Source organism: Muntiacus reevesi, chromosome 9 (assembly GCF_963930625.1).
Source record: "Muntiacus reevesi chromosome 9, mMunRee1.1, whole genome shotgun sequence".
Taxonomy (NCBI): Eukaryota; Metazoa; Chordata; class Mammalia; order Artiodactyla; family Cervidae; genus Muntiacus; species Muntiacus reevesi.
Genome location: NC_089257.1, coordinates 14455332 through 14473833, shown reverse-complemented (window position 1 = coordinate 14473833; position 18502 = coordinate 14455332). Strand labels below are relative to the sequence as shown.

Genomic DNA, 18502 nt, shown 5'->3' with positions numbered 1-18502 from the left:
CATGCCCACCTATGATTCCCGTTCTTCACAGAAACGCCCTGATGATGAAATATGGGCACATAGCAAGAGAGTCAGCTGGGTATACAGAGGAGCCTGATGGGGATGTAAGGGAAGGGCGCATGAATGAGTATAGATTTATGATGTCTATTTTATACATAAGGAAACTGAGACTCAGAGAGGTCCAGTCCCTTGCTCTAGGCCACAAAGCTCAGTTTAAACAGTGATCTATTTTTTCCAAAATGTAGATGCTTCCATCATCTCTCTGACTCCTGAAGAGTGCCTAATATTGAATGCATAGCAAGAGGGTCATATTGTGGACTTCCTACAGCTACTGCTAGTTTTTCACTTACTCTGCAACCTTTGAAATGAACCAGGTGCCCTAGTACATATAAGAGAGAAAAGGGAAAGGAAGTGGAAAGGACAAAGTTCCCAAGCTTCAACCTCTATTCTTGGAGGTCGGTATGCATAAGGGCAAATGGGAGTCTCTTGGGTTTATCTATCTCTGTCTCTCCGTCTGTCTGTCTATCAATCTGTGGTAGAAGACAAATAACATAAAATTTACCACTTTAACCATCTTTATGTGCACAAGTGAAGTGAAGTCGCTCAGTCGTGTCTGGCGCAACCCCATGGACTGTAGCCTACCAGGCTCCTCCGTCTATGGAATTTTCCAGGCAAGAGTACTGCAGTGGGTTCCCATTTACTTCTCCAGGATATCTTCCCAACTCAGGGATCGAACCCGAGTCTCCCGCATTGCAGGCAGACGTTTTACCATCTGAGCCACCAGGGAAGCATTTACGTGCACAGTTCAGTGAGTTAAAGAGCATAGACACTATTGTGCAACCGTCACCACCATCCATCTCAAGAACGTCTTTCATTGTCACAAACTACTCTGTGCATGCACTCACCAAGCACTGACTCCGTGTACCCCCACCCATGGGGGTACACCCCCAGCCTCTGGAAACCACCATTCTACTTTTTGTCTCTCTGAACTTTACTACCCTACAGACATCGTACAAGTGGTCTCATATAGTGCTTTTCTCTCTGGAGCTGACTTAGCATGTCACTTAGCATATTCAGTTCTGTGTTATTCCATAGCCCACTATTCCATAAGCTGGTTCTAAGATGCTTAACTCAGATCCCGAGGCTGCTGCAAGTCTATGCAAAGAAAGATGGGTGTCAGGCCTGCCTTCTGAAGTGGGGAACACGGAGTCCCCATCAGACTCTGAACTAATGGGGTGATAAGGCAGAATGAAAGCATAAATCAATTATACTCTGATACGCATTTCTCTAACAGTGATACTGAGCATATTTTCATGTGACTCTTGGCCATCTGTATGTCTTCTTTGAAGAAATAGCTATTCAGGTCTTTTGCCAGTTTTTTTTTTTTGATGTTGAGCTGAATGAATTGTTTGTGTATTTTGGAGATTAGCCCTTCATCTGTTGCTTTATTTGCAAATATTTCCTCCCATCCTAAGGATTATTTTTGTCTTGTTTATGGTTCCCTTTGCTGTATAAATGCCTGGATTCCCTGGTGGCACAGACAGTAAAGAGTCTGCCTGCAATGCAGGAGACCCAGGAAGATCCCCTGGAGAAGGAAGTGGCAGCCCACTCCAGTATTCTTGCCTGGGAAATCCCATGGACAGAGGAGCCTGGCAGGCTATAGTCCATGGGGTTGCAAAGAGTCGGACATGATTGACAGACTAACACTTTCATTTTGTTGTACAAAAGCTTTTAAGTTTAATTAGGTTCTATTTGTTTATTTTTGCTTTCATAGAAACTAACACAACATTGCAAAGCAATTAAACTCCAATAAAAATTATATCTGATATTCTTATCAATTATCCTCTTATACAATTACTATTTAAAACCTGTGAGCTCTTTTAATCCCAAAAACAGCACCATGGAAAAGGTATTGTCATTTCTGTTTTCCAGATGAAATTTATCGGCATGGAAGAAAATCATAGACTTGTTTAATATCACAGATCTGCTAAATAGCTGTGCTGTAATTGAAAACTCATCTCCTGACCCCAAACCCTGTGTTTCTGTCACCGGTTCAACACACAGAAGCTGACCTAGACTGCAGGCTGGTTGTGAAGTGTGTGAATATGGTTTTAGGATGCCTTTAGGTTTGCTGGCAGAGCTTGTTTACCTTGAGGGAACGACGGCTTCAGAAATGTGATTATGGATTTTCTGTGTCTGATCACCCTTTGTCAGAGCCCTCTGAAGACTTAATCACATTTCCTCTGCTCCATAGCCAGCTCCAAGGATAGCGGATGAAGCAGGGATGAAGCAGGATGAAGCAGGATAGCAGCCTCTCTCCTATGCCTTTTAGGGAGTCAGGCTGCGATTCAATAACTGCAGGGTAACTGAGGTTGAGAACATCTAATAGCCACTACAAAAGTTGGTTCCATATTACCGTATACAGCAGTACTGACTGAAACTCTTATTATGGATCCAAATATAAGGCGCACACTTCAGGAATAGAATATGCAGTAGCAGCAGCTAGATTTTGAAAGATGCAGACCTCAGTTTAAAGACGAACTGTGTGTCATTGAATTTCTCTGAGCTTCAATTTTTATGTAGGAAATATTCTCATTTCCGCCATGAAGATTCATTAGTTAATGAAGTGACTGAATAAGAGAAAACACTTCAAAGAAGCATTATTACCAGCTCAGCTGCTGCTTTGGGAAAAATATCAAGCTTTGATGACCATTGTCTTTCCCATTTGTCTCAAGGAGAGCATGTTTTGGAGAAGCTCAAGGCAGAGGGGATTAAGAGGAAGCAGAAGGACAGTTTTCCTCAAGGTCTGAAAAGGATGCTCCTAACTATATTGAAGACACATCTTTGGTGATTTCAGGTGTCAGCTCCTGAGCTTTAGAACATGGCTGCTACAAGTGATGTGACTGAAATCATTTTCTTGGGGTTCTCCCAGAACCGGGATGCCCAGAAGGTGATTTCTGTGCTGTTTCTCCTCTCATGCGTGGCCATCCTCCCGGGTAACGGTCTCACTGTGGTGACCATCCAGGCCGGCCAAGGGCTCACCTCCCCCGTGTATTTATTCCTCAGCTACTTGTCCTTGGTGGAGCTCTGCTACTGTTCCGTCACAGCCCCCAAACTCATCCTGGACTCTTTTATGGAGAGGAGAGCCGTTTCCCTCAAGGGCTGCATCGCACGGATATTTTTCCTCCGTTTCTTTGGCGGCACGAGATCTTTGTCCTGACGTGAGGGCCTAGACCGCCGCGTGGCCGTCTGCAAGCCCTGCACTGCCCGGCCTCGTGGACCCAAGGCTGTGCGGCCTCCTGCGGGGCGGCCTGGGCGGGGGCCTGGGCGCTCGCTCGGGCGAGCCTCCTCATCTTCCAGCTGCGCTTGTGTGGCCCGGGGCCCCTGACCGCTGCGGCTGCGGCGTCCGCCCGCTGCTGAAGCCGGCCTGCTCAGCCGCCGTCCTGGGCGGCGCGCTCACAGTCGCCAAGGCGGCTCCGTCTCGTGGTCAGCTTCCCGGGCTGCTTGCCTCCTGCGTGGTCCCCCCGCGCGCCCTGAGGGCCCGGGCCCCAGGAGGCCGGCGCCACGCCCTCTCCCCCCGCGCCTCGCTCCGCGCGGCCGTGGCGCTGTTCTTCGTTCCGCGCTCCTCTGTCTACGAGAGGCCCTGCGTCACCCTCCCTGTAGACAAAACAATCGCTGGGTTTTACGCGGTGGGCACGCCTCTCTTCAGCCCCGTCCTTTACTCATTCAGGAATGCTGTCGTGAAAAACGCCCTGAGGACACCGATGCGGAGGCAAGGGAGTGGGGAAGAGAAATAGATGGCTCCATCAGGGAAGAATGGGGGGCGAGGCATACGAAACTGGGGTACCGCGATTTCACTGTCTGCATTTAACTGACCGGGAGGTCTTGGCCCAGCCACCATCTTTTTTCCTTTTTAACATATAATTTCTTTCTTTCTTTTTCCTTCCTTCCTTCCTTTTCTATTCTTCAAATTCTTCTCCTATTTAGGTTATTACAGAATGTGGAACTAAATTCCTGAGCTGTACAGTAGGTCCTTGTTGGTTATCTATTTTAAATATAGCAGTGTTTACATGTCTATCCCAAACTCCCAGTCTATCCCTTCTCCAACCCACTCTTCCCCACTGGTAACCATAAATTCATTCTCCAAGTCTGTGAGTCTGTTTTTCAATTAAGTTTATTTGTATCATTAAAAAAAAATATTCTGCAGGTAAGTGATATCATATGATATTTGTGTTTTTCTGTCTGACTTACTTCACTAATCACCAGGTCCATCCATGTTGCAGCAGATGGCATTATTTCACTCTTTTTAATGACTGAGTAATATTCCATTGTGTATATGTACCACATTTTCTGACCCATTCACCTGTTGATAGACATTTAGCTTACTTTTATGTCTTATCTATTGTAAACAGTGATGCTCTGAACATTGGGGTGCATGAATACTTTTGAGCCAAATTTTTCTCTGGATATATTCCCAAGTTTTGGTTTCTTCATCTTTATGGGCCTGGACTGGATCGAAGGGGTCTCTAGGATGAAGTCTAGGAAGGGTCTTCTGGTGTGCACTTCCACATTTGACAGTGCCCTTGAGGCAGATTGGCTGATTTGGAGAGAATGAACTCTCTAGAAAACCAGGATCTCTCTGGGAATAATGAAGAGGTTAGGTGGGAAAGGAGAAGGAGCTGCTTCAGGGAGTGAAAGTTTAGGAGAGAAATAGCGGCCATTCCAACGCTTAGACATTTTATTGTTCTGACACACCAACGATTTGCCCAGTGGGTTCTAGGCGGGCCAAGTTGATCCTGGAGGTTTTAGTCCTCAGAATAGAAGGTGTTTTAGCTTTCGACAGAGATTCATATAAGCTCATGCTACTAAATGGAACCACAAGGAGATTTTAAGAGATCTGAAAGCAGTAGGTGATGATATCTACTTAGGCACAGGTGTTTTCCATGTACCATTCACATTTCAATGTCTAAAATTCTCTTCTGTTCACATCAGTCTGTCCTTTTCTCTTCCTCTTGTTTTCCCTCCTTATACCTTCATTTGTTTGGACCATTAGTTTTCTCTCTCTTCAGCCTCTTGGCTTCTCATGTTTCTCAGCCCTTTGAAAAAAGCACCCCGATAACCCACTCTCTTGCACAACCATGTTGCCTTGTCGCTCTCCATCCATGAGCACCCCTGCTCCTCTCTGTGCCTCACTCGAGCTGCCTATTGACTACGGTATGAAGTTAACCACCCTTGGGTCCTCACTGCTTGTCAATCATGTTTCAATCAAATTTTTTTTGAGTCCTAATATCTATAACTACCTCCCCACATTAGAAGAACATACCCCTCAAACTCTAACCCCGGCACTGACCCTCACTCACAGCAGATGATTTCTTTTCAGAAATCACCTGAGAGCACTTCTCTGATTTCAGTGTTTCTCTCCTTAAGACTCTTCCATGACTCCCCATTGCCTTCTGAATCAACCACAAACTCCTACTTGACTTGTAATACCCTTAAGGTATGGCCTATTCTTAATGTTCTTTTTTTTTTTTTAAGCTGCATTCTGGTAAAGCTCACTGGCTTCTGAAGATCCCTAGTGCCTTCCCTCTAAAATATTTCCCATCTCTACCTTTTAACACCTTACCTACTTTACAGTGCCCCTCAGAAACGCTGCTACCTTTAGGGAGCTTCCAAAATTACCAAATTGAATATGCCTTTTTCCTTCTTTGAACTCCCATAATGCTCAGCTGGAACCTTTTAATAACTATATTTCAGTGTTCTTTCCCCCCTGTTAGAATATAACTCCTTTGAGAATATGGCCTGAATCCTATTTATTTGTATCTTGCTCTAAGTGACATAGTGTAAAACTCAGTAAATATTTTGTTGATTAAGTTTCTGGAATTCCATAGTGCTTCAGGTTGTAAGTGAACAATGGTTGTTATATCTCTATTATTTTGGCTCATCTCAATTATCTAAATAATAACCAGCATCACACAACTTAAGACAGACTAATAATACATCTTGCATTATTTCTGAGGATAATGTTATATACAAAACATAAATATGTATATGTGTGTATATTTTACAATTATCCAAGTGATTTCATATATATTATCTCATTTGAGCTTATTAATATTATTATTAATAATAGATTAATAAGAAAACACTTTGGTGAGATGAATATGTATCCTTTGTTTTACAGGTGAAGATACTGAATCTTTGGGAGGTCAGTGTCTCGATTAAGGTCACAGAGTTAGTAACCCATAAAGCTGGGTTCAAACTCAGGTTTGCCTGATTTCTAAGCCCTTGTTCTCTCTGTACATGCCTCTGCTTCTCTTTAAGGATCACCAAACATTAATACATCTACGTTTCTGAATTCTGATCTGAGAGACCTGATAATTTCTTTACTGTCAGGTATTTCTTTCCAGACACTTCAGGGTAAAAATAAATGTTTTTAAAAACTTGCTGCATGACTTCCTTCATGTTTCTGGGTCTACAGAAAACCTGAGCTGCAGATCTGGAAGTATAGGGCATGAAAGATATGATATTTCTGTCAGCTCAGGCTCCTCTTCTTATGGAGACAAAACCTGGGCATTGAACTGTGAGAGTTACCTAACACATGGAAACAAAACTCAATGTGTTGGCCAAGAAGAGAGTTTTTTTTTCCAGTGACGTAATACTGAAAATGGCACAAATCTTGAGAATATCATACAGATCAGACAATAGAAAATATGAATCAAATGACTACTATGAATTGAACATCCACCAATAAATTTTCTAAAATTAGATGCCAGGGGACAAAGCTCACTTTGCAGTTAAGGAAACTTCAGGTCAAACACTCTTCCAAAACCCTTGATGTTTTTCCTCTATCAGTTGTGTGTGGATTATGATTTAGAATCCAGAGTTCTTCAGGTACATCAGGGGCTGGTGGGGGAGCAGAGCAGGAGAGGATAAGATGCAGTCTAACAGGCATGTGAGAACCTTCAATCAGAGCAATGAATTATCTCTTAAAAATTCATTTTATGTAAGATTTATGTTGATAAAAATCAAACATTTTTTATCAACATATATCTTGTTGATTTACATTGATAAAAATATTCAAATCCTTAAAAAAGTTTAAAGTCACCATAATATAATATGCTCACATTTCTTTCTTGATTGGTTATGGCTAGGTCCTGTGGCTTGGTTATGGAGTGGCAGGCTTTAGGAAATTACCTACATGCTGAGCAGGGAAAGCATCTAAAGTTCAAGTCCAGAGAGTCAGGACAAGACCTTGCTCAATGAAAGTGAAGGCCTCCCTCAGAATATGTAGCACATCCAATCAAAGTGAACTCTCCTGAACATGCAGTATTGACTCAGCCTGCTCAGCCCTGTATCACTATTGTCTCTTTCTATTGTAACTGCAGACAGTATCATGAGATTCATAGCATTCAGAGTCTTTTTCATAATTTTTAAAAAATGTGAGACTTGTATGGAACTAGAAGTATTGTACTTCATGTGTGTGGTTAATGTCAAGGGAATTGGGTGAAACGTTGTTATTCAGTTGCTAAGTTGCATTTCAAGTCTTGGTGATCTCATGGACTACAGCATGCCAGGCTTCCCTGTTCTTCACTATCTCTAGGAATTGGCCAAAATTCATGCCCATTGAGTCAGTGATGCCGTCTAATCGTCTCAACCTCTGTCGCTCCCTTCTCCTTTTGCCATCACTCGTTCCCAGCATCAGGGTCTTTTCCAATGAGTTGGCTCTTCACATCAAGTGGCTAAAGGATTGGAGCTTCTGCTTCAGCATCAGTCCTTCCAATGAATGGGCTGATTTCCTTAAGGATTGACTGGTTTGATCTCCCGCAGTCCAAGGAACTCTCAAGAGGCCTCTCCAGCACTACAGTTTGACAACATCAGTTCTTCAGTGCTCAGACTTCTTTGTGGTCCAACTTTTGCGTCCATCCAGGACTACTGGAAAAACCGTAACTTTGACTATATGGACCTTTGTCAGCAAAGTGATGTCTCTGCTTTTTAATACACTGTCTAGGTTTATCATAGCTTATTCTTTGTCAATTATTTTGAGAATTCTAGGTGTTTAGGCTTTTATCAGTTGAGAAACCATCTCCAGAGACATCTCTCTGGTTCTCTTGCTTGTTAGCCTTGCTTGGCATCCACATTTAGTTGCATTTCTGGGAAGCAGAGACATAAAACAGAGATGTGGCTTCTTTAGGAAAAGTCTGAAAAGCCAGATGTTGCAACAGAATTAACCACATTGTATATCTTCTGGAAATGGTGATTTTCTTGTGTGTGAAAACCTACTCTGGGGACTTATAAACAGTGCTGTGGCTGATATAGTCATAGTCACGTATGACATAGTTGTGGTCATATGCAGGATATCACATAATGTAGGCATTGGGGGAGGTGTTATTACCCAACAATTTACTTGGGTTTGGTTAATACTCAGATAATTTTGGCTAAAATTGCAGAGAAGATAGGTAAGGATTGGGTTTCACACCAATTTAGTTTGGGAAAACTCTTTGACATAAAGCCTGGGTACTTTTTCAAAAGGCTGCTTCTGTGCTGGACTTGGGTGGATGAGTTTGCCCACAAGCCTTTAAAGAGCCATTTCTCACTTTGCTATGGTGCTTTGAATCTTATGGACACGAGCCCTGTTGGTTTTAAAAGCCAGATGTGTTGGGGGCTTATCTTTTGGGTATAGGTCTTAAAAGTTGGGGTGCTTGAAGTGGAATACAAAGCCTTCACTCCTCAAGGAGAAGTTCTGGCTTGTGAGTTCCCTCCTGATTGGGGTGTGTTCTGGGGTTGGGGTTCATGCAGAGGTTTTGTCTGAACTTTGGAGGTATTAATATCTCCAACTATCATTGTGAATTTTATATTGATTTCTTTAAATCTGAGAAAGAAAAAAAATCAGATGGGAAAATGGCATTCAGGAGATGTTAAGTCATTTGTTGAAACTTATGTATCAACCAGGTGGCAAAGTTAACCTTTAAAGAAGGCAAATTGACCCATTAGCCCTTGCTTTTAAGCATCATAGTGTACTATCTGTTGTCTGTCTTACCCTATTCACAGGGTGGAAATAGTTTTCAACATGCTTTGTTAACATAAGGTATAGTCAAGTTGCTAGGTTAGTTCAACCTTGTCCCTGCTGCTTAAGAAAAACAAAACAAAACCAGACAAGTTCATACTTAATACTAACTTTTCCCCTAAATTGATAACACAATACTGCACTCTATATGTAGTTGTTGTTGTTCAGTTGCTCAATAGTGTCTGATTTTTTGAGACCCCATGGACTGCGGCACACCAGGCTTCCCTGTCCTTTACTATCTCCTGGAGCTTGCTCAAACTCATGTCCATTGAGTCAGTGATGTCGTCCAATCATCTTCTCCTCTGTTGTCCCCTTCTATTCTTGCCTTCAATCTTTCCCAGTATCAGGTTGTTTTCTAATGAGTCAGCTCTTCATATCAAGTGGCCAAAGTTTCGGAGCTTCAGCTTTAGCATCAGTCCTTCCAATGAATATTCAGGATTGATTTTCTTTAGGATTGACTTGTTTTATCTCCTTGTTGTCCAAGGGACTCTCAAGAGTCTTCTCCAACACCACAATTCAAAAGCATCAATTCTTTGGCGTTCTGCCTTCTTTATGATCCAACTCTTGTATCCATACACGACTACTGGAAAAACCATAACTAAATATATGGACCTTTGTTGGCAAAGTAATGTCTCTGGGCCTGTACCTGATACTACATGTTTTTAACATTTGTTTCATGGTGTTATTTTCAGGCAAAAAAGTCCCCATTATCTAAAACCCTACACATCAGATTTTCTGTTATTTCTCAAGAATTTTAGCACATCTGAATGTTTTCATCTACTCTGCACAAGACAGAACCCCACAATGCAGAAAACACTGTAGATTTTGGAAGCACTTCCAATGAAGCCACAGTGGATGGTAAAATATTTTCCTACATGGACTTTCCTCCCAGTTAAATAATATCTAGAAAATGAAGAGAGAATGGAAACGCAGCAGCAAACCTGAGGATGGTTCTGGAGCCTTCCTGTTATGCAGACAGCAGGGGCCCAGGTGCAAAAGGAGTGGGAAGGTCAGGGATTTTGGATGCCAGAGCCAAGGTGCAGCTCTTAGTGTTTGCAGCTCCAGTCATTAGGTAACCTGAGTAGTCCCCGCCCCATCTGGCTAAGGCAGAGGGATGATGGCAGTGCGAGGAAGCGCTGCACTTTGTAAATAGAAGGTGCAACAAAAAGTGTTCTCTCAATGTTAATTTTAGGCCGACTGCTTCGCTAACACAGGCGGAATCACCTGGGCAGCCTTCTGAGCAAAGGGTCGAGGGTTTGTATGCTTAGACCACCCTAGACGGCTATCCTCCCGTACATCCCCTGCTGGACCAGTGCCTGCTTCATCTGCACCCTATTCACAGAACTGACCTTCCTACAAACTTGCCCCAGGCCCAGCTGATGATTGTTCCCAATAGTTCATCAAAAGGGCGGTAAGGGGCGTGCCCTTCTGCTGGTTTCCAGGGTAACTGATGAGCCGACCTGACATCATTTCCTCCTGTAACTGGTCACCTGGCCCCCAGAGCGAAGCCTGCCGCCATGTCCTGTTGTGTCTGCTGCACACAGTAACGAGCTGCTCCAGGACCTTGCTTCAGACATGTAAGCTCTCCTTACCTGTTAAACCACTAATGTTTCTGTTGCTGACTCTGGACTTTTTCTTCAGTCTTTATGCTGGTCAAGTAAAGGCCTGGTAGGCCTGCGGGGTAGAGGCCTGGTAGGCCTGTGGGGTAGAGGCCTGGTGGGCCTGTGGAGTAGAGGCCTGGTAGGCCTGCTGGGTAGAAGCCTGGTAGGTCTGTGGGGTAGATGTAAGTCTACGAGGTAGAGACCTAGTGGGCCTGTGGGGTAGATGTATTATAGGCCTGTGGGGTAGAGGCCTTGTAAGACCTGCTGGGTAGAGGCCTGGTAGGCCTGTCAGGTAGATGTATTGTACGCCTGTGAGGTAGAGGCCTGGTAGGTCTGTGGGGTAGATGTATTGTAGGCCTGTGGGGCAAACCCTTTTAGGCCTGTGGTATGCAGCCCAACAGGGCCAGAGACACAGACCTATTAAATATGCTCCTCCCTTCATGTCAATTACAAGAAAATGCAGTTATGCCATTTCCTTGTTGCCATGCCCTAATTCATTTGACCAGTCCTTGGACTTGTTAGAGTTAAGGCCTTGGTGTGATCTGCTAACCTGGTTCAGTGCCTTAATAATGATATGGCCCCTGCAGGTCCAAGTTAATTCTCCTTAATCCTTGCAGTTTGCACTGTGTGCATGCATGCTAAGTCACTTCAGTGGTGTTCGACTCTTTGCGACCCTACAGACTGTAGTTCACCAGGCTCCCCTGTCCATGGGATTCTCCAGGCAAGAGTACTGGAGTGGAGTCCCAACCCAGCGAAGTTTGCATTAGAAGCCAGTATTTTTCCATGATCTAAGACAAACTCACGTCAGCTCCAAGAATGAAAACCAGGAATGGCCCTAAAACATAGCCACCAGGTGGAGAGTACTCACTGACTTCTGGTCACTAATTGGAATTATTTCAATGGCTTTAGTCCTATAGAAATATTGCTCTGAACTCAGGGTCATTTGGCAAGTCCACAAGAACCACAGAATATAAGAGCCATGCTCAGGCCCTTTATGACAGACGAGGAAGACCACAGAGGGGCAGTGACTTGGCCCAAGGTCACCAAACATAAATGGTGGCAAAGCTGGTCCAAGAGCCCTTGGAACATGCCAGTCCCTTCCCAGGGCCTCGCTGCACAGGTGAGCAAGTTATGCCCTTTGCAACCTGGGGCCATATTCAGAAGCCCTGGCTCTCCCTTCCTCCTGGTGAAGTCTTTTGACCACTTACTCAAGTGACCTGGGTTTTGCCTTATGTAAGAGAAGGGATTATAAATAGGACTTGCCTCACTCTTGTTTTATGGGAAGCCTTCTCTGAACCCCAGATTGGGTTACATATCCCTCACTTCTGGGTTTCAATTGCATTCTGAATTGTAAACAGCATTACTGAAAGGACTAGTGATTCCTTGAGGGCAGGGTCTAGTCTTATTTACTTTATATCTATCAAGGTTATGGTTTTTCCAGTGGTCATGTATGGATGTGAGAGTTGAATGGTGAAGAAAGCTGAGTGCCAAAAAATTTATGCTTTTGAACTATGGTGTTGGAGAAGACTCTTGAGAATCCCTTGGACTGCAAGGAGATCCAGCCAGTCCATCCTAAAGGAGATCAGTCCTGGGTGTTCATTGGAAGGACTGATGCTGAAGCTGAAACTCCAGTACTTTGGCCACCTCATGCAAAGAGTTGACTCATTGGAAAAGACCCTGATGCTGGGAGGGATTAGGGGTAGGAGGAGAAGGGGACAGCAGAGGATGAGATGGTTGGATGGCATCACTGACCTGATGGACATGGGTTTGAGTAAACCCCGGGAGTTGGTGATGGACAGGGAAGCTGTGATCATGGGGTCGCAAAGAGTCGGACACGACTGAGTGACTGAACTGAAGTGATTGATGGTTTTGTCCTTAGCAAATATCAGGTACCACATAGAAGCTCCTTGTCTTATTCTCAGTATTCAACTCAATAAGCCCCATTTGGGGCCTAATGTTTGCTTGTTACCATCCCATTTCATGAAGCTGTGGGAAGACTTGTTATTCATTAACCATGATGACCGCTTCTTGGTAGTAAGAATAAGTCTAGATATGGAGGCTTCATCCTGAGACACCTCATGAAAAAAACAAAAAACAGTAACTTACATTTATTGGCTGCCAGTACCTTTCTAACTAAGGGGTAAATGGTAGTATTATCCCAATGTTACTGTGAAAAAACAGGATGCCAAGAGATTTATATTATGTTGCACACAGCTGATGTTGAGCTGCAGACCTTGACTGTGTGATTCTAGAACTTGTGTTTCTAACTAATGTGCTTTGGTGCCTAAGTGGTGCTGGGAAAACTGGTCAACCACTTGTAAAAGAATGAAACTAGAACACTTTCTAACACCATACACAAAAATAAACTAAAAATGGATTAAAGATCTAAATGTAAGATCAGAAACTATAAAACTCCTAGAGGAGAACATAGGCAAAACACTCTCCGACATAAATCACAGCAAGATCTTCTATGACCCACCTCCCAGAATATTGGAACTAAAAGCAAAACTAAACAAATGGGACCTAATGAAACTTAAAAGTTTTTGCACAGCAAAGGAAACTATAAGTAAGGTGAAAAGACAGCCCTCAGACTGGGAGAAAATAATAGCAAATGAAGAAACAGACAAAGGATTAATCTCAAAAATATACAAGCAACTCCTGAAGCTCAATTCCAGAAAAATAAACGACCCAATCAAAAAATGGGCCAAAGAACTAAACAGACATTTCTCCAAAGAAGACATACAGATGGCTAACAAACACATGAAAAGATGCTCAACATCACTCATTATCAGAGAAATGCAAATCAAAACCACAATGAGGTACCATTACACGCCAGTCAGGATGGCTGCTATCCAAAAGTCTACAAGCAATAAATGCTGGAGACGGTGTGGAGAAAAGGGAACCCTCTTACACTGTTGGTGGGAATGCAAACTAGTACAGCCGCTATGGAAAACAGTGTGGAGATTTCTTAAAAAACTGGAAATAGAACTGCCATATGACCCAGCAATACCACTTCTGGGCATACACACTGAGGAATCCAGATCTGAAAGAGACACGTGCACCCCAATGTTCATCGCAGCACTGTTTATAATAGCCAGGACATGGAAGCAACCCAGATGCCCATCAGCAGATGAATGGATAAGGAAGCTGTGGTACATATACACCATGGAATATTATTCAGCCATTAAAAAGAATTCATTTGAATCAGTTCTAATGAGATGGATGAAACTGGAGCCCATTATACAGAGTGAAGTAAGCCAGAAAGATAAAGAACATTACAGCATACTAACACATATATACAGAATTTAGATAGATGGTAGCGATAACCCTATATGCAAAACAGAAAAAGAGACACAGAAGTACAGAACAGACTTTTGAACTCTGGGGGAGAACGTGAGGATGGGATGTTTTGAAAGAACAGCATGTATATTATCTATGGTGAAACAGACCACCAGCCCAGGTGGGATGCATGAGTCAAGTGCTCGGGCCTGGTGCACTGGGAGGACCCTGAGGAGTCGGGTGGAGAGGGAGGTGGGAGGGGGGATTGGGATGGGGAATACGTGTAACTCTATGTCTGATTCATGTCAATGTATGACAAAACCCACTAAAATGTTGTGAAGTGATTGGCCTCCAGCTAATAAAATAATATTAAAAAAAAAATGGGGATAAGGACAGTAAATATATGGATTAAATAACAAATGTATGATTATTTATTTATATTTTATTATTTTTATTTTATAATACAAATCATAAAAGTAAAGTTCATATGATACAGACGATGTTCTCTGTGAGTGTCTGGGTCAGAGCAGAGTCTCATGAGTGGAAGGGAAGTGAGAATAAATCTTGACTTGCATCACCCTAACATGTTGTTCCCTCTTTGTCCTTAGAGGAACTGGCTTTAAGAGCAGGGAGGTGACTACGTTGCTCATTAGATATCCCAAATTTTATGATTCTTTGTACTAGAAATTTAATAAAAATGTTTGGAAATGAATGGAAATGGAAAATCACCTTGGCAATAAATCTTAAGACATGCCCTTGCAAACCAATCTCCCACCTGAGAATGACGTGCAACCATTGAGATCTAATAATACTTGGTATTTACTGAGCACCTACTAAGGGTTAAGAACTGTGCTAAATACTCTTTTCTTAAAAAAACTATTTATTTTTGGTTTCACTGGGTCTTTGCTGCTGTGTGCAGATTTTCTCTAGTTGTGGTGAGCAGGGGCTACTTTTCATTATGGTGTGAAGACTTCAGAAGTTGTGGTGCACAGGCTTAGTTGCTCTGCCGCTTGTGGAGTCTTCCCGGACCAAGGATTGAACCCATGTCCCCTGCATTGGCAGAAGGATTCCTGTTCACTGTGCCACCAAGGAAGTCCTCAATACTCTTACCTTATAATGGCAGCCTGGGCGATAGGTATTATTATCTGACATAGGAGGAAACAGAGTTTCTAAGGGGCCAAGCGCCTTGTCCAGTGTCATCCAGCGAGGGCGTGGAAGCATTGGAAATCACTCTCACAGAATTTGTCTCTAGCAGCTCGCTTCTGGACGGCTGTGGATCTGCCTCCCAAAGCAGTCTTCATTTGATGGCCTGAACACCAATTGTGCAGTTCCAAGCATTTGATCTCACAGCAGAATGTCCTTGTTTTTTCTTTCTTTCTTTCTCTTTTTTTTAGCATGACAAAAGACCAGATAGAAACAATGGCTCTGTTACATTTATTACAAGACTAAATAAAAACAAAATATGGTAGAATTTTTTTTCATGAAAATAATGGTTAGGTTATTTATCTAGTATCAAAGTCTGTTTCTGGGTGTACACAATGATTATATTATTATTATTATTTTTATAGCATTCTCCTTCAGTGGCAGGAACTGGCTGGCTATTTCCAGTGCTGTCTCTCCTTTCTGCCTCATGGGTGCATTTAAACATCTGATCAAACCATTTTAACAAATTGAGCAGGAGGTAGAAGAATCTTGCTGTAAGATATTGGATTTTAGGAAATTTCTGGATAAGGGAGATGCTAGATAAGTCTGGGTAATATCCCAGGACATGACAATGTTTTGCTTGTTCTTGCCCCTGGCATTGTCATTGCTTATTGTTTTAATTTTCAGCTGTTTATTGTTTTAATTTTTAGCTTAAATTAGATTCAACTGTTCGAAGATAAGCAGTGTGTTTGGGGCCTAGATTTGGAGTAGGAAGGAGTGGAAGAGGCTTTGAGTGGGAATTCTTTGTGTCGGCCTTGGCGGGTCAGTGCCCCAGGCATATCTGTTCTTCTTTTCAGTCTTCTGTGAACCTTTTCCAGGATCCTAAGTCTCCTGGGAATGTAGGGGTTGGCACTTCTCTAGTCCTTATAAAATGTGATTATCTTTTTAAAAACATTTATTATATTTATTTACTTATTTGGCTGTGCCATTTGTTAGTTGCAGCACTCAGGATCTTTAGTTTCGGCATGCAAACACATAGTTGTGGCATGTGCATTCTAGTTCCCTGACCAGGGATTTAGCCTGGGCCCCTGGCATTGGGAGTGTGGAGTCTTAGCCACTGGACCACTGGGAAAGTCCCCAAATGTAATCATCTCTTCTGTTCTGCTGGGCTTCACTGGTGGTTCAGGCAGTAAAGAATCTGACTGCAATGCAGGAGACCTAAGTTTGATCCCTGGGTTGGGAAGATCGCCTGGAGAAGGGAATGGCTACCCACCCCAGTATTCTTGCTGAAGAATCCCATGGACAGAAGAGCCCGGTGGGCTACAGCCCATGGGGTAGCAAAGAGTCAGACATGACTGAGCGACTGTCACTTTACTGTTTTTCTATTCATAAATGTCATCTGCCTTTTTTTTTTTTTTAAAAAAAAAACAACCACAATAACAAGATACTTGTGATAAAAGCACTACTCAAAACAGTCCTGTACGATTTCACTTCCTTTTTCCCTACACTCTGCCAACCTGCCCTTGACTATGAAATAATTAACATCCAGCACTGCTTGTTACCAAGGTCCTCATGGTTGTTTTTCAAACTTACTGATTTATGTAGACAAAGCCCAGCTTTGTAATGTTGATATCTCTCACCTTCCCCCTTTACCCTATTTTAAAATTTTATTCTATACATAGCCCTATGGGTAAGGACATTTGATATGGTCCTAGGCTCTTAATGGTTAGTGACAATCTTTGTTGGCACTTAGAGGGTTCAACAATTTTGTTGAATTTAATACAACTTTTAATCTCATAATCATTTATAGCATAGTATCTGAGACATTTGTTTATGCATTCACTTATTCTTTCATTTATTTATTTTACATGCTTTCCAATTTTCCCAGGTCTGCCTCTGGTCTTTGTTCTGATACATGTATGTTCTCGGGTAGATCTGTACATGAAATCTTACAGGGTCTAGATAGCAAAATGCTTTCCACATACCGTATTTTAGCTATGGCATAGAAAGGAGTTATGAGTGTTAGTTATGACACCCATTGACATAAGGTGTTAGACTCATTATCAGACTTACAGTGTCTTGACTGCTGGATATGGGAAACCTTCTTAATTTTTTATTTTTTTTATTGGACTATAATTGCTTTACAAAGTTCTTTACAACAGCCGAGATTTGGCTATGAGAATGCACGTATCCCCTCCCTCTTGAGCCTCTGTCCCACCCCCCATCCCTCCCCCTCTCGGTCATCACGGAACACTAGACTGCGCGCCCTGTGCTGTCAGCAGCTTCTCATAGCTGTCTGTTTACATGAGGCAGTGTATGTATATGTCAACAGTGTCCTCTGTTCATCCCGCCCTCCCTTCCCGCCACGGTGTCCACAAGTCCCTTCTCTATGGGAAGCTTTCTTATATCCTGCAGTTTGTGTCCTTGCAGACCTAACCCGATTGTCAGTGCTCAGGGAAGACAATCCATGGGCGCCAAGAACAACGTGACTGAGTTCCTCTTGCTCGGCCTTTTCCAGAGCCGGGAGATGCAGCGTGCCTGCTTCCTGGTCTTCTCCGTCTTCCACGTGCTCACGGTCCTGGGGAACCTTCTGGTCATCGTCACCATCAACGCCAGCAAGACCCTGCACGCCCCCATGTACTTCTTCCTCAGCCACTTGTCCTCTGCCGACACGTGCTATCCATCCGCCACCACACCCAAGATGATTGCGGACACTTTGGTGGACCGCAAGACCATCTCCTTCGAGGGCTGCATGACCCAGCTCTTTTCTGCCCACTTCTTTGGTGGCACCGAGATCTTCCTCCTCACGGCCATGGCCTATGACCGCTATGTGGCCATCTGTTGGCCCCTACACTACACGACCATCATGGGCCGCCAGAGGTGCGGCCTGCTGGTGGGGGCCTCCTGGGTGGCTGGCTTCCTGCATTCCATCCTGCAGACGCTCCTCATGGTCCAGCTGCCCTTCTGTGGGCCCAACGAGATCGACAACTTCTTCTGTGACGTCCATCCCCTGCTGAAGCTGGCCTGTGCGGACACCTAGGTGGTGGGGCTCATCGTGGTGGCCAACAGCGGCATGATTTCTTTAGTGTCCTTCATCATCCTTATCATCTCCTACGTGGTCATCCTACTGAGCCTGAGAAGCCGGTCTTCTGAGGGCCGGCGCAAGGCTCTGTCCACGTGCGGCTCACACATCATCACTGTGCTTCTGGTCCTGGTGCCCCCCATGTTCATGTACATTCGACCCTCCACCACCCTGGCCGCTGACAAACTCGTCATCCTCTTTAACATCGTCATGCCACCTTTGCTGAATCCTCTGATCTACACGCTGAGGAACAGTGAGGTGAAAAGTGCCATGAGGAAGATCTTCAGGGTCAAGGGGAGCTCGAGGGGAGAAGTGAAACTGCAAGGTATCTGA

At 43.6% G+C, this 18502-nt stretch overlaps 1 pseudogene; it reads left to right on the top strand.

Moving 5' to 3' along the window:
• Positions 1–17554: 17554 nt before the first annotated feature.
• Positions 17555–18502, top strand: LOC136175732 (olfactory receptor 4S1-like; annotated as a pseudogene).